The sequence below is a fragment of the Oncorhynchus mykiss genome, chromosome 2 (genome assembly GCF_013265735.2).
Source record: "Oncorhynchus mykiss isolate Arlee chromosome 2, USDA_OmykA_1.1, whole genome shotgun sequence".
Taxonomy (NCBI): Eukaryota; Metazoa; Chordata; class Actinopteri; order Salmoniformes; family Salmonidae; genus Oncorhynchus; species Oncorhynchus mykiss.
Window position 1 is genome coordinate 17,121,753 of NC_048566.1, and position 18,718 is coordinate 17,140,470.

General features: G+C 47.5%; 1 protein-coding gene across 1 annotated transcript in view; it reads right to left on the reverse strand.

The window, feature by feature from the left end:
- LOC110519673 (neuronal acetylcholine receptor subunit alpha-7-like) overlaps nt 1-18,718 on the reverse strand; it is a 68,351-nt gene that overhangs the window by 48,535 nt on the left and 1,098 nt on the right. The gene's annotated exons all lie outside the window — the stretch shown is intronic.

Consider the following 18,718-nt stretch of genomic DNA (forward strand, 5'->3'; position numbering starts at 1 on the left):
ACAGCTACATTCCTATAGACAGAATGGACCGTTACAAAGAGACAACTACATTCCTGTAGACAGAAGGAAAAATGCAGGGGTGCAACTTTGGTGGGGGGGGGGGGGGGGGGGGGGGGATTTTGGAATGAGATGTTCAACGAGCAGGTAATTAAAACTTGTTTTTCAACCACTCCACAAATATCTTGTTAACAAACTATAGTTTTGGCAAGTCGGTTAGGACATCTACTTTGTGCATGACAATAGTAATTTTTCCAACAATTGTTTACAGACAGATTATTTCACTTATAATTCATTGTATCACAATTCCAGTGAGTCAGAAGTTTACATACAGTAAGTTGACTGTGCCTTTAAACAGCTTGGAAAATTCCATAAAATTATGTCATGGCTTTAGAAGCTTCTGATTGGCTAATTGACATAATTTGAGTCAATTGGAGGTGTACCTGTGGATGTATTTCAAGGCCGACCTTCAAACTCTGTGCCTCTTTCCTTGACATCATGAGGAAATCAAATTAAATCAGCCAAGACCTCAGAAAACATTTTTGTAGACCTCCACAAGTCTGATTTATCCTTGGGAGAAATTTCCAAACGCCTGAAGGTACCACGTTCATCTGTACAAACAATAGTACGCAAGTATTAACACCATGGGACCACGCAGCCGTCATACCGCTCAGGAAGAAGACGCGTTCTGTCTCCTAGGGATGAAAGCACTTTGGTGCGAAAATGCAAATCAATCCCAGAACAACAGCAAAGGACCTTGTGAAGATGCTGGAGGAAACAGGTACAAAAGTATCTATAACCACAGAAAACGAGTCCTATATCAACATAACCTGAAAGGCCGCTCAGCAAGGAAGAAGCCACTGCTCCAAAACCTCCAAAAAGCCAGACTACGGTTTGCAACTACACATGGGGACAAAGATCATACTTTTTGGAGAAATGTCCTCTGGTCTGATGAAACAAAAATATAAGTTTTTGGCCATAATGATCATCGTTATGTTTGGAGGAAAAAGGTGGAGGCTTGCAAGCCGAAGAACACCATCTAAACTGTGAAGCATGGGGCTGGCAGCATCATGTTGTTGGTGTGCTTTGCTGCAGGAGGGACTGGTGCACTTCACAAAATAGATGGCATCATGAGAAGGGACAATTATGTGGATATATTGAAGAAACATCTCAAGACCTCAGTCAGGAAGATAAAGCTTGGTCGCAAATGGGTCTTCCAAATGGACAATGACCCCAAGCATTCTTCCAATGTTGTGGCAAAATGGCCCAAGGACAACAAATTCAAGGTATTGGAGTGGCCATCACAAAGCCCTGACCTCCTTCTATAGAAAATTTGTTGGCAGAACTGAAAAGGTGTGTGCGAGCAAGGAGGCCTACAAACCTGACTCCGTTACACCAGCTCTGTCAGGGGGAATGGGCCAAAATTCACCCAACTTATTGTGGGAAGCTTGTGGAAGGCTACCCGAAACGTTTGACCGAAGTTAAACAATTTAAAAGCAATGCTACCAAATACTAATTGAGTGTTTGTAAACTTCTGACCCACTGTGAATGTGATGAAAGAAGTAAAATCTGAAATAACTCATTCTCTCTGCTATCATCCTGACATTTCACATTCTCAAAATAAAGTGGTGATCCTAACTGACCTAAGACAGGGAATTTATTACTAGGATTAAAAAATTTGTTTAAATGTATTTGTATGTATGTAAACTTCTGACTTCAACTGTACATCAGTCAAGAGTAAAGAGTAGCCCGTTTCTGCTCTGCTTGCTTTTACAACTCGGAGAAAGAGCGCAACACATATGGCTGGTCCAGCCAGCCTTTCAGAAGCTTGGTCTTCACACAGCCTGTCCGCCTGCGCTGTGGTGTCCGCGTGATCCTAAATCCAGCTGGCTTAAACCTCCAAACAGACTACCCAACTGCTCTAAGGTGTCCAGATAGTCCTAAAGCACACAGATGCTGTTTTTCATATCACAGTGCAATGATAAAACCTGGAGGAGGAAAAAATGCATTTTCAGAATGTGGGAGTTTCATTACCCCTCCATCCCCAGTGAAAGTTGCACCCCTGGAAAAATGAGAGAGAGAAATATATAGAGAAAGGAGTAGAACGAAAGTGATATGATTGCACAGAGAGAGATTAAGAATATCTAAAACGGGGAAGAGATGAGCTGTAGGAGAATAAAATATGAATCCAGAAGGGAGTGAGTATAATAAAAATGTTGTGTCTTTGGCTATGCCGGATTAAGTTATATGAAATGCTATTCTATAAAATCCTTTCTCCGTAATTAATATTACCCGATTGTGCTAATCATGTAAATGTAATTAACTAGAGAGTCGGGGCACCGTGAAAGAATATTTATAGAGCTGTTATCTTCCGAATAAACTCTTAAAGACCTAGTAATATTTTACATCAATAGCAGTCAATATTAATCGTCACCTTAATTCAGTCTCATCTGAAAGTTGTAAATTCTTGGTTATTTTCACGAACCCTGGCTAACAAGTTGAATCAGCAATACAAAATTGGGTCTAATTATTTATTTACTAAATACCTAACTAATCACACAGAATTACATATACAAAGAATGAATCATACCTTGATTACAAATTACGTCATAAAGGAAAATGTCCCTAGCGGGCGGAACAGATATGACAGCTGGTTACACAAAAGATAAAGGGCTGGGTTTGAGTGAAAGAGCGGGAAGACTGAGGGACACAGGGAGAAGCTGTGCTATCGTAAATACAGTATCTTATGCATTCTAAATTACCGCACATTTGGAAAAGGAAAATGCAATAAATATTTACTCTGAGCTGCGCTTTGGTAGGTTGGTGGTAGATGGAAGGCCGTGTTGCCAAACCGAGTCCTTTGTCCTTTGAAGAATGTCTCTGGTGGTCAATTGGATACGTTGTAGTAACGTCGTTGTGTGATAGACGGGATACTCTGTCTGTTCTTTCCTAGCCTGCGTTTGCAGCTGCTGTTGCTAACTCAACAGCTAGGAGGTATCACTTCTTTAGCGAATACGAGTTCAAAGTTCATACCATTCGCAACCAAAGCTCACGCTGAGGTTGGCTCAGTTCTGTAGTTGACATGTTAGTCAAATCAAATCAAATCAAATGTATTTATATAGCCCTTCGTACATCAGCTGATATCTCAAAGTGCTGTACAGAAACCCAGCCTAAAACTCCAAACAGCAAGCAATGCAGGTGTAGAAGCACGGTGGCTAGGAAAAACTCCCTAGAAAGGCCAAAACCTAGGAAGAAACCTAGAGAGGAACCAGGCTATGTGGGGTGGCCTCTTCTGGCTGTGCCGGGTGGAGATTATAACAGAACATGGCCAAGATGTTCAAATGTTCATAAATGACCAGCAGTCATTTAGTCCTTTTACTGCAGAGGCTGCAGACCTCACGTACTTGGAACAGAAGGTTACATTGTCGTCAAGGGCTTATATAGTGGAGGGAGAAGGGCGTGTTTCACAGTCTACAGCCCATGTCTCTTCACAGGGGCGGGCCACTGATTGAGCAGAGCCCTAATCTTATGAAAACCCAAATCTCTCATTTAGAAGCTAAAATTACATTTAATCTATTCACCAATAATTGTATATTCAAACATCTAAATTGAACAACAATTCCATGTGAATCCGATAACTACAATGTGCAGACTTTCCACTGTAGAGTTTGTCATCTTATCATTGATGAGAATGTCTCAGATGATAACCGAACTGACATCATATTCATTAAGTACCACCGCATATGTTCAATTGGTTGGATTACCAGAATATAGTTAATTTCCCCGCCCCCCCACCTGATTTTCCGAGAATTTCTATGTTAACCAAGGGGTTTTCAAATTTCACATCAGTAGGGTAGAGAGAGGGAAAAGGGGGGGAAGAGGTATTTATGAGTGTCATAAACCTACCCCCAGGCCAACGTCATGACAAAAACATGATGAGAAGAATTACACCAAAAATGAAGAGCATCTGAATGGAACGGTTTCAAATAGTTTTAATGCATATTTCAACCCTGCAGGCGCTACACAAAACGCTGAAATAAAATATAAAACATGCATTACCTTTGACGAGCTTCTTTTGTTGGCACTCCAATATGTCCCATAAACATCACAATGGGTCCTTTTGTTCGATTAATTCCGTCCATATATATCCAAAATGTCCATTTATAAAGCGCGTTTGATCCAGAAAAAACAGCTTACAAAAAACGCAACGTCAGTACAAAATATTTCAAAAGGTGCCTATAAACTTTAATATTTCAAACTACTTTTGTAACACAACTTTAGGTATTTTTAAACGTTAATAATCGATCAAATTGTAGACGGGGCAATCTGTGTTCAATACAGGAATGAAAACAAATCAGCGCCACTTTTCACGTCTTGCGCAACTCACAAAAGTGTTACCCAGTTCCTAGTTGGCCTACTTCTTTATTGCACAAAGGAATAACCTCAACCAAATTCCAAAGACTGGTGACATCCAGTGGAAGCGGTAGGAACTGAAAACAGGTTCATAAGAAATATCCCTTGGCAATAACAACGCAGGGAACAGAGAGAGGCAAAAAATATAATCATTCTGAACAGTTAGTCCTCTGGGTTTTGCCTGCTACATAAGTTCTGTTATACTCACAGTCCCTAATAGTTGGGCCCAGTGGAGAAACCCTGGGAGGACCTGGCTCCTTAGAGTGGCCCTTCCTCTGAGGCTGTACTGGGTCAAGATAAGAAGATTTCACCAGTGGTACCCAACCCACTAGCGGCACCTTTTTTCGGCTATCAGGAGGTGCATCCTGCATTACTTAGCTAGCTTCGCAACCTTTTTTTTCCTGTGGTGTCCGCTCGAGGTCGCGCCTGGTTTGGCATGTCCAGGTTTTTGATTTGTTTTCACTGCATTCATCACCAATATTAGGTGTTGGGGTCCTGTCTACAGGCCCCTTTGTACACACATTTGTACTCATCACCTTTATTAGGTGTTGGGGCCCGGTCTGAGGGCCCCTTAATTTATAGATTTCTTTATTTTTATATACACGTTTTTATTGCTGGCACGGCCCCATAGCTTGGGCCTTAAACTTGTCTTTGTACTCGTCACCACAATTGGGTGTTGGGGTCCTGTCCAAAGGCCCCTTTGTTCATACATTTCTTGCCCGCTATATATGCATTTTTGTAGCTATATTATATTGTGGCTCTCCGGTCGTCTGCCAATTTTATTTAGTTTTTTAGTTCCCATTTCTTGTGTAGTATTGTGTTTGCTTGCCCACACTTCACTATTTTCTGGGGCTTTTCTTTTTAAACAGTCGGATTCCCCTGGTCCGCACCAGTTCTAAGTCAGCTGCTAGGTGCCGGACAAGGCAACCCGCCGGAGACCCCGCGTAAACGAGGCCAACGAGCACCGTAGCTGGGGAGATCCGCGAGAAGGGCCCGGCACGCGTCCAGAGTCGCCGCTGCCAACTACCAACCCAACCCCCACCGATCCACCTTCTGCACGCCGACGGACACCACCCCAATGAACCCCCGTAAGCAGCTCCTTGCGAGACCACAAACGAGAGCCCACGAAATGGACCGCACAACGAACTTCCAGCAGTGGGGAGAGAAGAGCGGCGGAGGGTGAAAGAGGAGAATCAAGAGGAGAGAGTGAAGAGAGGGAGAAAGATGAGGCGAGAGAAGAAGAATGAGGAGAATCAAGAAGAGAGAGAGTGAAGAGAGGGAGAAAGAGGATAATCAAGAGGAGAGAGACTGAAGAGAGGGAGATAGTATCCAGACAGGCCCATTAATTGTTAAAGGTAGAGTCAGCAATATGACGTAGCTGATCAAAGTAAACAGGATAGTGGGTCAATTTCCGCAACAACTAAGAATGTTGGAGAGTGAGGTTAAACCCCTCTTTTGGTCCAGTGGCTACCGTGTTGTAATAGCGTGAAGCGAACCTATGCACAAAAGCAGATACTGTGTGTGACTGTGTGAGAGCAAAGTCTTGCATCTTGGTCATCGTAATATCTGCGGTGCTGCTCGTGCAACGTCATTCCGCTGACTCTATCTTTAAGGGGATTGACTAGTCTCTCTGTGGCCATTAAAACATCTGATCTATTCCACACTGGAAATAGTGACGCATTAAACACTAAAACCCTCCACTCAGAAATACAAACAAACTGACAGACAGACAGACAGACAGACAGACAGACAAATGGACGGACGGACGGACGGACGGACAGACAGACAGACAGACAGGAGGACAGACAGACGGACAGGAGGACCAGGAACCTCACTTCTAGCAGCTCCATCGTGGACTGACTTCACTCACTCCTGTTTCACAACTGTATCAGACTTAATGTATCTGTGCAGTTGATGAAATTCGGAAGCAATGTCTAACTAAAAATCTAATCAAATTAAATGTTATTGGTCACATACACATATTTAGCAGATGTTATTGCAGGTGTAGCGTGTAGTATCTAACAATTCACAACAACACACACAAATTTAAAGGTAAAAGAAAGGAATTAAGAAATATATAAATATATAGAACTAGTGAATGTAATGTAGACCCACATACAGTAGAGTACAGTCTTTATAACAGCATGTTGCGTTTGTATGTAATATGCTATTATGTACAAGATGGTACCATATCAATATGCAGTCACAAGATGGTACCATATCAATATGCAGTCACAAGATGGTACCATATCAATATGCAGTCACAAGATGGTACCATATCAATATACAGTCACAAGATGGTACCATATCAATATGCAGTCACAAGATGGTACCATATCAATATGCAGTCACAAGATGGTACCATATCAATATGCAGTCACAAGATGGTACCATATCAATATGCAGTCACAAGATGGTACCATATCAATATGCAGTCACAAGATGTTACCATATCAATATACAGTCACAAGATGGTACCATATCAATATGCAGTCACAAGATGGTACCATATCAATATGCAGTCACAAGATGGTACCATATCAATATGCAGTCACAAGATGGTACCATGTCAGTATACAGTCACAAGATGTTAGCCATCTAAGATACTGCTGCTGGTGCAGAGAGGAACACATCAACCAACAATGGATTAAAACAGACAGGAGGGTTGGATTTTACAACTGTGATGAACAACATCCTAACCTGTAAGCTCTGTGATCATTCCTCTCCCTTGTCTCTCTTTATTCCTGCTCCTCTTCTCTCCTCCCTCTCTGTTCATTTCCCTCTCCTATCTTCTCTCTCTGCAATACAGCTGGAACTGTAAGGTTGAGTTCTCAAATATCAATGGACTTGCACATATTGTACTTACACGTGGAAACACACACACAACACTCACACACACACACACACACAGAGAGAGAGAGAACATGAAAGTCACTCACCGTGGAGCAGAGCTGAGAGTCCAAACAGACAGATAGCCACAGACTGCCTCATGTTGCACCACTGAACATAGAGAGCAGAGAAAGAGATGGGGAACAACAGAGATGGAGAGAGAGAGAGGCAGGGTAGAGTGGAATAGAGAGGGAGGGAGGCAGGACATGTCAGGAGCAGGGCAGGCAGCAACAGACAGACAGAGGGAAGAGAGAGAGAGGGAAGAGAGAGAGAGGCAAGGAAGAGAAGGAGGGTAGGGAGGCAGAGGCAAGAAGAAAAACAAGCTGAGTGCACAGGAAGACAGAGAGGGAGAGAAGCTGGCAACAACACAGGAAGACAGAGAGGGAGAGAAGCTGGCAGCAACACAGGAAGACAGAGAGGGAGAGAAGCTGGCAGCAACACAGGAAGACCGAGAGGGAGAGAAGCTGGCAGCAACACAGGAAGACCGAGAGGGAGAGAAGCTGGCAGCAACACAGGAAGACCGAGAGGGAGAGAAGCTGGCAGCAACACAGGAAGACCGAGAGGGAGAGAAGCTGGCAGCAACACAGGAAGACAGAGAGGGAGAGAAGCTGGCAGCAACACAGGAAGACCGAGAGGGAGAGAAGCTGGCAGCAACACAGGAAGACCGAGAGGGAGAGAAGCTGGCAGCAACACAGGAAGACCGAGAGGGAGAGAAGCTGGCAGCAACACAGGAAGACCGAGAGGGAGAGAAGCTGGCAGCAACACAGGAAGACAGAGAGGGAGAGAAGCTGGCAGCAACACAGGAAGACCGAGAGGGAGAGAAGCTGGCAGCAACACAGGAAGACAGAGAGGGAGAGAAGCTGGCAGCAACACAGGAAGACAGAGAGGGAGAGAAGCTGGCAGCAACACAGGAAGACAGAGAGGGAGAGAAGCTGGCAGCAACACAGGGAGACAGAGAGGGAGAGAAGCTGGCAGCAACACAGGGAGACAGAGAGGGAGAGAAGCTGGCAACAACACAGGGAGAGAGGTACAGGGAGGGAGAGAGGGAAAGAAAGAGGAGAAGAGGCTGTAGTTTCTTAGAAAAAAGGGTTCCAAAAGGGTTCTTCGGGTGTTCCCATAGGAGAACCCATTTTGTTTCCAGGTAGAACTACACTATATATACAAAAGTATGTGGACACCCCTTCAAATTAGTGGATTCAGCTATTTCAGCCACACCAGTTGCTGACAGGTGTGGAAAATGGAGCACCCAGCCATGCACTCTCCATAGACAAGGATTGGCAGTACTTTACTGACAAGCTGAGTGACTTTCAACGTGGCACCGTCATAGGATGCCACCTTTCCAACAAGTTAGTTCGTCACCTGCACACATTTCATTCAACTGTAAGTGCTGTTATTGTGAAGCTGTAACATCTAGGAGCAACAACGGCTCAAACGCGAAGTGGTAGGCCACACAAGCTCACAGAACAGGACCAGCTGAAGCACATAGAGCATAAAAATGGTCCTGTCCACTACTGAGTTCCAAACTGCCTATGGACGCAACGTTCGTCGGGAGCTTCATGAAATTAGTTTCCATGGCCGAGCAGCCGCACATGCCAAGCGGCCGGCTGCGACAGAGCCTGGGCGGAAACCCAACGTCTCTGGTGGCACAGCTACCAGATGCGATGCAGTGCCCTAGACCACTGCGCCACCCGGGAGGCCCACTCAACTGAGATCTTTTATAGAAAAGATACACCCCTCTCAACTTACATGATGAACCACAGATCTTAGGAAAACTTCACAAAGGGCCTTTTACTTGAGAAAGGAGTATCCCAAAGCCAGATAGCATTAGCTATAATTTATCGTTCAGTTTGGTCTCTAAGACGAGGTTCTAATCTCGTTCCTGGTACTTCATAGTACAAAAGCATTACCTCATCCAATGGCATATATCAATTGTCAACAATGATATTCTCCCATCTCAAGTAAACCCCCTCTTCTCCCCACTCCTGGACAAGCTCCCTGAGAGGAGTGAGCCTCTAGGTCATATACTATGAAAGACAAGTTTCAACATCAGAGGGGTAATACAATGGTTCTAGACACTGCCATACTCCTCCCCCCAATGGGAAAAATAGGGAGTGACTGGAGTACAGACATAGTGGAGCCAACTAACTGGTTCCCCATTAATCACACCATCCCTTCACATGATTTAACAGATACATTCACATATGAAGACAATGTTCCATTCTGATCTCTCCCTTTCTGATATTCTGCCTATTACCAGACATGTAAAAGACAACCCTGACCTATACCCTCTCTGGGCCCCAAGTGACTTTTCCCTAGCTGAGAAGGGAAAAGTGCAACTGCCAACAGTATAGTCGAAAAGGAGACATTCTAATGACAAGTATCTCACCTAAGCATATTATGTAAATAAAACATCTTATTTATCTATGTTACCTAACTAATTCTGATTCAGAGTTCAGTACAGTACACAGTACAGCACACTAGAGTTGACTACACTATAATGTACTTGTCACGAGTCCGACCGAGGGTGTTTCCCTTTCCCGGGCAGGTGGCGCTCGGCGGTCGTCGTCACCGGCCTATTAGCTGCCACTGATTGTTTTTCCTTCCCCTCCTTGTATGTTGAGTGGTAGCACCTGTGAATGTTTAATTAGTTTGTCTTTATTAGACAGCCGGCCCGCCTGGTTGTTGTGCGGGATTATTTCTATGTAAACCTTCGGCTCTGTGGTATAGGCACGTGTTAGTGTCCGGTCGGGATTGTTTCCCATTGTACATTTTGATTCCCTGTGTTTTGGGAACGTAACGTTTTTGTGAGCACCCTGTGGTGCATTGGTGCGATTAAAAGACGCGCAGCATTGAACTCTCTGTCTCCTGCATTTGACTCCACACCCACGACACCCGGAGCATTACAGAATCCCGCACCTATCAAATTGATGGAGTCAGCAGGAGCAGCAGCCAACCCTCTCCCATCGATGGAGGAACGGGTTCTCCACCACACCACCGTCCTTCATCGGATTGGATCCGCGATGGATCAAGTGATGGAGAGAATGGACCGATGGGAGAGGAGTGGGCTCCTCTCTCCACCTTCGGCACCCACGGTTCCGGACTCCCCATCTCCCGACTCCAGCACCCTCCGTCTGACGCTACCGAGGGCTTATGATGGAGCGGCGGCGGGTTGCCAGGGGTTTCTGCTCCAGCTGGAGCTATACCTGGCCACCATCAGACCCACTCCCTCAGGAGAAGAGAGGGTGAGTGTCCTCATCTCCTGCCTCACGGGTCGTGCCCTGGAATGGGCGAACGCGGTCTGGAATGGTCCAGACTCAGCGCGGGAGCACTACCCAGAGTTTTCCCGTCGCTTCCGCGCCGTGTTTGATCACCCTCTAGACGGCCGAGCGGCGGGAGAACGACTATTTCACCTCAGGCAGGAGAGGAGGAGCGCCCAGGATTACGCGCTGGAGTTCCGGACCTTGGCAGCCGGATCTGGGTGGAACGACAGGGCCCTCATGGACCACTACAGGTGTAGTCTCCGAGAGGATGTCCGCCGGGAGTTAGCGTGTCGGGACACCACTCTGTCACTGGATCAGCTGATTGACATGTCCATTCGACTGGATAATCTGCTGGCTGCCCGCGGGCGTTCAGAGAGGGTCCTGTGCGTTCCACCACCCAGCCCCTCCGCTCCCATTCCGATGGAGTTGGGAGGGGCTGCGCCGAGGGGTACCGGAGGAGGAGGCCTTCCCTGCACCAACTGTGGTCGGAGAGGACACACGTCTGATCGGTGCTGGGGGGGTCCGTCTGGGAGTAGAGATGGCAGGCGGAACGCTTCTCGGTCACCCCAGGTGAGTCAGCATCAAACTCACCCAGAACCCCCTGTTGGCCACATGTTTGTCTTAACTTTTTTCCTTCGCTTTTTTCCCTCTTCCCAGCATAGGGCGCTCGTCGATTCAGGCGCAGCTGGGAACTTTATGGATCGCGGACTCGCCCTTAAGTTAGGGGTTCCGCTGGTGCCGATAGATTCTCCTTTCCCCGTGCACTCCCTAGATAGCCGGCCATTAGGGTCAGGGATGGTCAGGGAGACCACGGTCCCACTGGACATGGTGACGCAGGGGAATCATAGGGAGCGTATCAGTTTCTTTATTATTGACTCGCCTGCGTTTCCAGTGGTGCTGGGGACTCCCTGGCTGGCCCGGCACAATCCTAAAATTTAGTGGAAACAGGGGGTTCTCCAGGGGTGGTCAGAGGAGTGTTCTGGAAGGTGTTTGGGAGTTTCCATCGGTGCCACGTCGGTGGAGAGTCCAGACCAGGGTTCCACGGTGTGCATTCCCCCCGAGTATGCCGATTTGGCAATCGCTTTCAGTAAAGTGAAAGCGACTAAATTACCACCTTATCGACCGGGAAGGGATTGTACGATAGATCTCCAGGTAGACGCTGCGCTTCCCAAGAGTCACGTGTACCCGCTGTCCCAGGAGGAGACGTTGGCAATGGAGACATATGTCACGGAGGCGCTGGGACAGGGGTACATTCGGTCCTCCATTTCACCCGTCTCCTCAAGTTTCTTTTTTGTGAGGAAAAAGGAGGGAGGCTTGCGTCCGTGTATCGATTATAGAGGTCTAAACGCCATCACAGTGGGGTATAGTTACCCTCTACCTCTCATCGCTACGGCGGTGGAATCGTTCCACGGAGCGCAGTTCTTCACAAAACTGGATCTCAGGAGCGCGTATAGTTTGGTGCGTGTTCGGAAGGGAGACGAGTGGAAAACCGCATTTAGTACTACATCAGGCCACTATGAGTACCTCGTCATGCCGTATGGGTTAAAGAATGCTCCAGCCGTTTTCCAATCCTTTGTAGACGAGATTCTCAGGGACCTGTGCGGGCAGGGAGTGGTGGCTTATATCGATGACATTCTGATCTACTCGGCCACTCACACCGCGCATGTGTCTCTGGTGCGCAAGGTGCTTGGTAGACTGCTGGAGCATGACCTATACGTCAAGGCTGAGAAATGCGTGTTCTCTAAACGAGCCGTCTCTTTTCTGGGATATCGCATTTCCACCTCGGGGGTAGTGATGGAGGGTGACCGCATTAGGGCCGTGCGTAATTGGCCGACTCCGACCACGGTAAAGGAGGTGCAGCGTTTTCTGGGTTTTGCCAACTACTACCGGAGGTTTATCCGGGGTTTTGGCCAGGTAGCGGCTCCCATCACCTCACTGCTGAAGGGGGGCCCGGTGCGTTTGCAGTGGTCAGCAGAGGCGGACGGAGCATTCAACAAGTTGAAGGCGCTGTTTACTGATGCGCCCGTGTTGGCGCATCCGGACCCCTCTCTAGCATTCATAGTGGAGGTGGACGCGTCCGAGGCTGGGGTGGGTGCCGTGCTATCACAGCGCTCGGGTACGCCACCAAAACTCCGACCCTGCGCTTTCTTCTCAAGGAAGCTCAGCCCAGCGGAGCGTAACTATGATGTGGGGGACCGGGAGTTGCTAGCGGTGGTTAGAGCTCTGAAGGTGTGGAGACACTGGCTTGAGGGGGCTAAACACCCCTTTCTCATCTGGACCGACCACCAGAATCTGGAGTATATTCGGGCAGCTAGGAGACTTAACCCACGTCAGGCAAGGTGGGCCATGTTCTTCACCCGGTTCCGATTTACTTTGTCTTATAGACCGGGCTCCCAGAACGTGAAGGCTGACGCACTGTCCCGCCTTTATGACACGGAGGATGGGTCTACCGAACCTACTCCCATCCTTCCCGCCTCGAAGCTGGTAGCCCCAGTGGTATGGGAGGTGGACTCGGACATCGAGCGGGCGTTACGGGCTGAACCCGCGCCTCCTCAGTGTCCAGCGGGGCGAAGGTACGTGCCGCTTGGTGTTCGGGACAAACTGATTCGGTGGGCTCACGTCCTACCCTCCTCGGGTCACCCTGGGGTGACGAGGACAGTGGGGAGCCTTCAGGGGAGGTATTGGTGGCCTACGTTGGCTAAGGACGTTAAGGGTTATGTCTCCTCCTGTTCAGTGTGCGCTCAGAGTAAGGCTCCTAGGCACCTTCCTAGAGGGAAGCTACAACCCCTCCCTGTTCCACAGCGGCCATGGTCACATCTGTCCATAGATTTCCTAACCGATCTCCCGCCGTCTCAGGGGAACACCACGGTTCTGGTAATTGTGGATTGGTTCTCTAAGTCCTGCCGTCTCCTCCCGTTGCCCGGTATCCCTACAGCCCTACAGACTGCGGAGGCGTTATTCACCCATGTCTTCCGGCACTACGGGGTGCCGGAGGACATCGTTTCTGATCGGGGCCCCCAATTCACGTCCCGGGTATGGAGAGCGTTCATGGAACGTTCATGGAACGTTTGGGGGTCTCTGTCAGCCTGACCTCCGGTTATCACCCCGAGAGTAATGGGCAGGTGGAGAGAGTGAACCAGGAGGTGGGTAGGTTTCTGCGGTCGTATTGCCAGGATCGGCCAGGGGAGTGGGCACGATACATTCCCTGGGCTGAAATGGCTCAGAACTCACTACGCCACTCCTCTACTAACGTGTCCCCTTTTCAGTGTGTGTTGGGGTACCAGCCGGTCCTGGCACCATGGCATCCGAGCCAGACCGAGGCTCCTGCGGTGGAGGAATGGGTACAGCGCTCCAAGGAGACCTGGAGGGCCGTCCAGGAATCTCTACGACAAGCGAGTGGACGGCAGAAGAGGAGTGCTGACCGCCACCGCAGTGAGGCCCCCGTGTTTGTACCGGGGGACAGGGTCTGGCTCTCGACCCGAAACCTACCTCTCCGCTTGCCCTGCCGGAGGCTGGGTCCGCAGTGTGTAGGGCCCTTTAAAGTCCTGAGGAGGATAAACGAGGTGTGTTATCGATTACAACTCCCTTCCTATTATCGTATTAACCCCTCGTTTCATGTGTCTCTCCTCAGGCCGGTGGTAGCTGGTCCCCTGCAGGACAGTGAGGTACCGGAGGTCCCTCCCCCCCCGCTGGACATCGAGGGGTCCCCGGCGTACACGATCCGGGCCATTCTGGACTCAAGACGCCGGGTGAGGGGCCTGCAGTACCTCGTGGACTGGGAGGGGTACGGTCCGGAGGAGAGGTGCTGGGTACCGGTGGGGGACATCTTGGATCCCTCCATGTTGAGGGATTTCCATCGCCTCCATCCGGATCGCCCTGCGCCTCGTCCTCCGGGGCGACCTCGAGGCCGGTGTCGGCGCGCTGCGGGAGCCACGCGTCAGGGGGGGGGTACTGTCACGAGTCCGACCGAGGGTGTTTCCCTTTCCCGGGCAGGTGGCGCTCGGCGGTCGTCGTCACCGGCCTATTAGCTGCCACTGATTGTTTTTCCTTCCCCTCCTTGTATGTTGAGTGGTAGCACCTGTGAATGTTTAATTAGTTTGTCTTTATTAGACAGCCGGCCCGCCTGGTTGTTGTGCGGGATTATTTCTATGTAAACCTTCGGCTCTGTGGTATAGGCACGTGTTAGTGTCCGGTCGGGATTGTTTCCCATTGTACATTTTGATTCCCTGTGTTTTGGGAACGTAACGTTTTTGTGAGCACCCTGTGGTGCATTGGTGCGATTAAAAGACGCGCAGCATTGAACTCTCTGTCTCCTGCATTTGACTCCACACCCACGACACCCGGAGCATTACAGTACTGTACTATACTCTACTTTACTCTACTGCACTATACTGTACTGAACTCTGCTGTACTGTACTGAACTATACTCTACTATACTCTACTTTACTAGTACCCCAACCAGGGGGCGGAGCTTATTAAAATAATATCTAGTGCGTAAAATAATAACCAAATAGGCAAAGGAAGATATTACATATTTCTATCTTTGTGTACCTATTTAGGATACATCACCATGAAGAGAATGACATTCACATCCATAATTATTACTCTTGTTATTTTACTGTATATTGTGATGTCACTTTACCCTGCCTTTATTTACATACAGTAAATGTATCTACATCTAATACCTCGTACCCTGCACATTGATCTGATGTATCTACATCTAATACCTCGTACCCTGCACATTGATCTGATGTATCTACATCTAATACCTCGTACCCTGCACATTGATCTGATGTATCTACATCTAATACCTCGTACCCCTGCACATTGATCTGATGTATCTACATCTAATACCTCGTACCCCTGCACATTGATCTGATGTATCTACATCTAATACCTCGTACCCTGCACATTGATCTGATGTATCTACATCTAATACCTCGTACCCTGCACATTGATCTGATGTATCTACATCTAATACCTCGTACCCCTGCACATTGATCTGATGTATCTACATCTAATACCTTGTACCCCTGCACATTGATCTGATGTATCTACATCTAATACCTCGTACCCCTGCACATTGATCTGATGTATCTACATCTAATACCTCGTACCCCTGCACATTGATCTGATGTATCTACATCTAATACCTCGTACCCCTGCACATTGATCTGATGTATCTACATCTAATACCTCGTACCCTGCACATTGATCTGATGTATCTACATCTAATACCTCGTACCCCTGCACATTGATCTGATGTATCTACATCTAATACCTCACCCCTGCACATTGATCTGATGTATCTACATCTAATACCTCGTACCCCTGCACATTGATCTGATGTATCTACATCTAATACCTCGTACCCCTGCACATTGATCTGATGTATCTACATCTAATACCTCGTACCCCTGCACATTGATCTGATGTATCTACATCTAATACCTCGTACCCTGCACATTGATCTGATGTATCTACATCTAATACCTCGCACCCCTGCACATTGATCTGATGTATCTACATCTAATACCTCGTACCCCTGCACATTGATCTGATGTATCTACATCTAATACCTCGTACCCCTGCACATTGATCTGATGTATCTACATCTAATACCTCGTACCCCTGCACATTGATCTGATGTATCTACATCTAATACCTCGTACCCCTGCACATTGATCTGATGTATCTACATCTAATACCTCGTACCCCTGCACATTGATCTGATGTATCTACATCTAATACCTCGTACCCCTGCACATTGATCTGGAACTCCCTGTATATAACTTCATTCTTGTGTATTTTACTCCCCTTTGGGTTTTAATACATGTTTATTCTTCACTCTGCATTGTTGGGAAGGGCTCATAAGCAAGCATTTTAAGGCAAGGTCTATATACCTGTTGTATTCGGTGTGTGACAAATACAATTTGATTTGGTTTATTTATTTCTGTGTAGTTCAGCTCATGGACCCAAGACGAAATTCTGTTACTGCAATTCTGTTACTATGTGTACATCCACATCACTTACTGTTGTTTAATAACCTAAATAGATGTTTTCAAACTCAATGTCCCATGTCATAGCTGACACCCCATTTTATCTGCAGATGTCTTTGAATCTTAATTCGGAGCAAATAATGAAGAGTTTTTGGAAAACGTGGTCACATAAAAAAAATAGATTTACCTAAATTCTAAAAACATTGCATCTGCACAGTTCTTCCAGTAAATGTATTTTTGTAAAATGTTCAGTATAAATTGTTAACAGTGGTCCTTATGCATATAGTTTTATTTGTTTGGCATACATTTTAAGTGACTAAATCGGAGCCCGTTGCTATGGAATTGCCCATTCCCAATACACTACCCATCTCACTCTCTTTACACCCACCTTTCTCCCTGTCTTTTGACTCATCTCACTTTCTCTGTCTCTATCCCTCTCTCTCCTTCCCCCTCCCCTATTTCTCCTTGTCATCACTTTCTGTCTCTATCCCTTTCTCTCCTTCCCCCTCACCTATTTCTCCTCGTCTACACTTTCTCTGTCTCTATCCCTTTCTCTCCTTCCCCCTCCCCTATTTCTCCTCATCTACACTTTCTCTGTCTCTATCCCTTTCTCTCCTTCCCCCTCCCCTATTTCTCCTTGTCTTCACTTTCTCTGTCTCTATCCCTCTCTCTCCTTCCCCTATTTCTCCTCGTCTACACTTTCTCTGTCTCTATCCCTTTCTCTCCTTCCCCCTCCCCTATTCCTCCTTGTCTTCACTGTCTCTGTCTTTATCCCTCTCTCTCTCCTTCCCCTATTTCTCCTCGTCTTCACTTTCTCTGTCTCTATCCCTCTCTCTCTCCTTCCCCTATTTCTCCTCGTCTACACTTTCTCTGTCTCTATCCCTCTCTCTCCTTCCCCCTCCCCTATTTCTCCTCATCTCACTTTCTCTGTCTCTATCCCTCTCTCTCTCCTTCCCCTATTTCTCCTCGTCTACACTTTCTCTGTCTCTATCCCTCTCTCTCCTCCCCCCTCCCCTATTTCTCCTCGTCTTCACTTTCTCTGTCTCTATCCCTCTCTCTCTCCTTCCCCTATAACTCCTCGTCTTCACTTTCTCTGTCTCTATCCCTCTCTCTCTCCTTCCCCTATTTCTCCTAGTCTTCACTTTCTCTGTCTCTATCCCTCTCTCTCCTTCCCCTAATCTCACTTTCTCTGTCTCTATCCCTCTCTCTCCTTCCCCTATTTCTCCTCGTCTGCACTTTCTCTCTCTCTATCTCTCTCTCTCTCTCCTTCCCCTATTTCTCCTTGTCTCACTTTCTCTGTCTCTATCCCTCTCTCTCTCCTTCCCCTATTTCTCATTGTCTCACTTTCTCTCTCTCTCTCCTTCCCCTATTTCTCCTCGTCTTCACTTTCTGTCTCTATCCCTCTCTCTCCTTCCCCTATTTCTCCTCGTCTTCACTTTCTCTGTCTCTATCCCTCTCTCTCCTTCCCCTATTTCTCCTCGTCTTCAGTTTCCATTGAGAAGGGGAGCAATGAAGTGTGGAGGCTAGCATGAGCGGGGAGAGGGGGATTAAAAAGCAACATATAGAAAATAGTTAGTGAAGGATGGTGGGAAAAGAGAGGGCCAAAAAACAAAGGCAGCAGTATTGAACACTGCTCTGATGAAGGTTGGCACAGCCACACAGTATAACTTCTAAATACTGTGGTCTAAGGCATTGCATCGCAGTGCTAGCTGTGCCACTAGAGATCCTGGTTCGAGTCCAGGCTCTGTCGCAGCCGGCCTTGACCGGGAGACCCATGGGGTGGCCCAGCGTCGTCCGGGTTAGGGGAGGGTTTGTTCTGCAGGGATGTTCTTGTCCCATCTAGCACTCCTGTGGCGGTTCGGGGCGCAATACACGCTGACACGGTCGCCAGGTGTATGGTGTTTCCTCTGACACATTTTTGCGGCTGGCTTCCGGGTTAAGCGGGCATTGTGTCAAGAAGCAGAGCGGCTGCTGGGTTGTGTTTCAGAGGACGCATGAGTCTCGACCTTCATCTCTCCCGAGTCCGTACGGGAGTTGCAGCCTTTGGGACAAGATTGTAACTACCAATTGGATACCACGAAAAAGGGGTAAAAACTAATCAATCAAAAATAACTTCTAATTACAGTAAGGTAGTGACACTTTGAACGTTAGCAGTATACT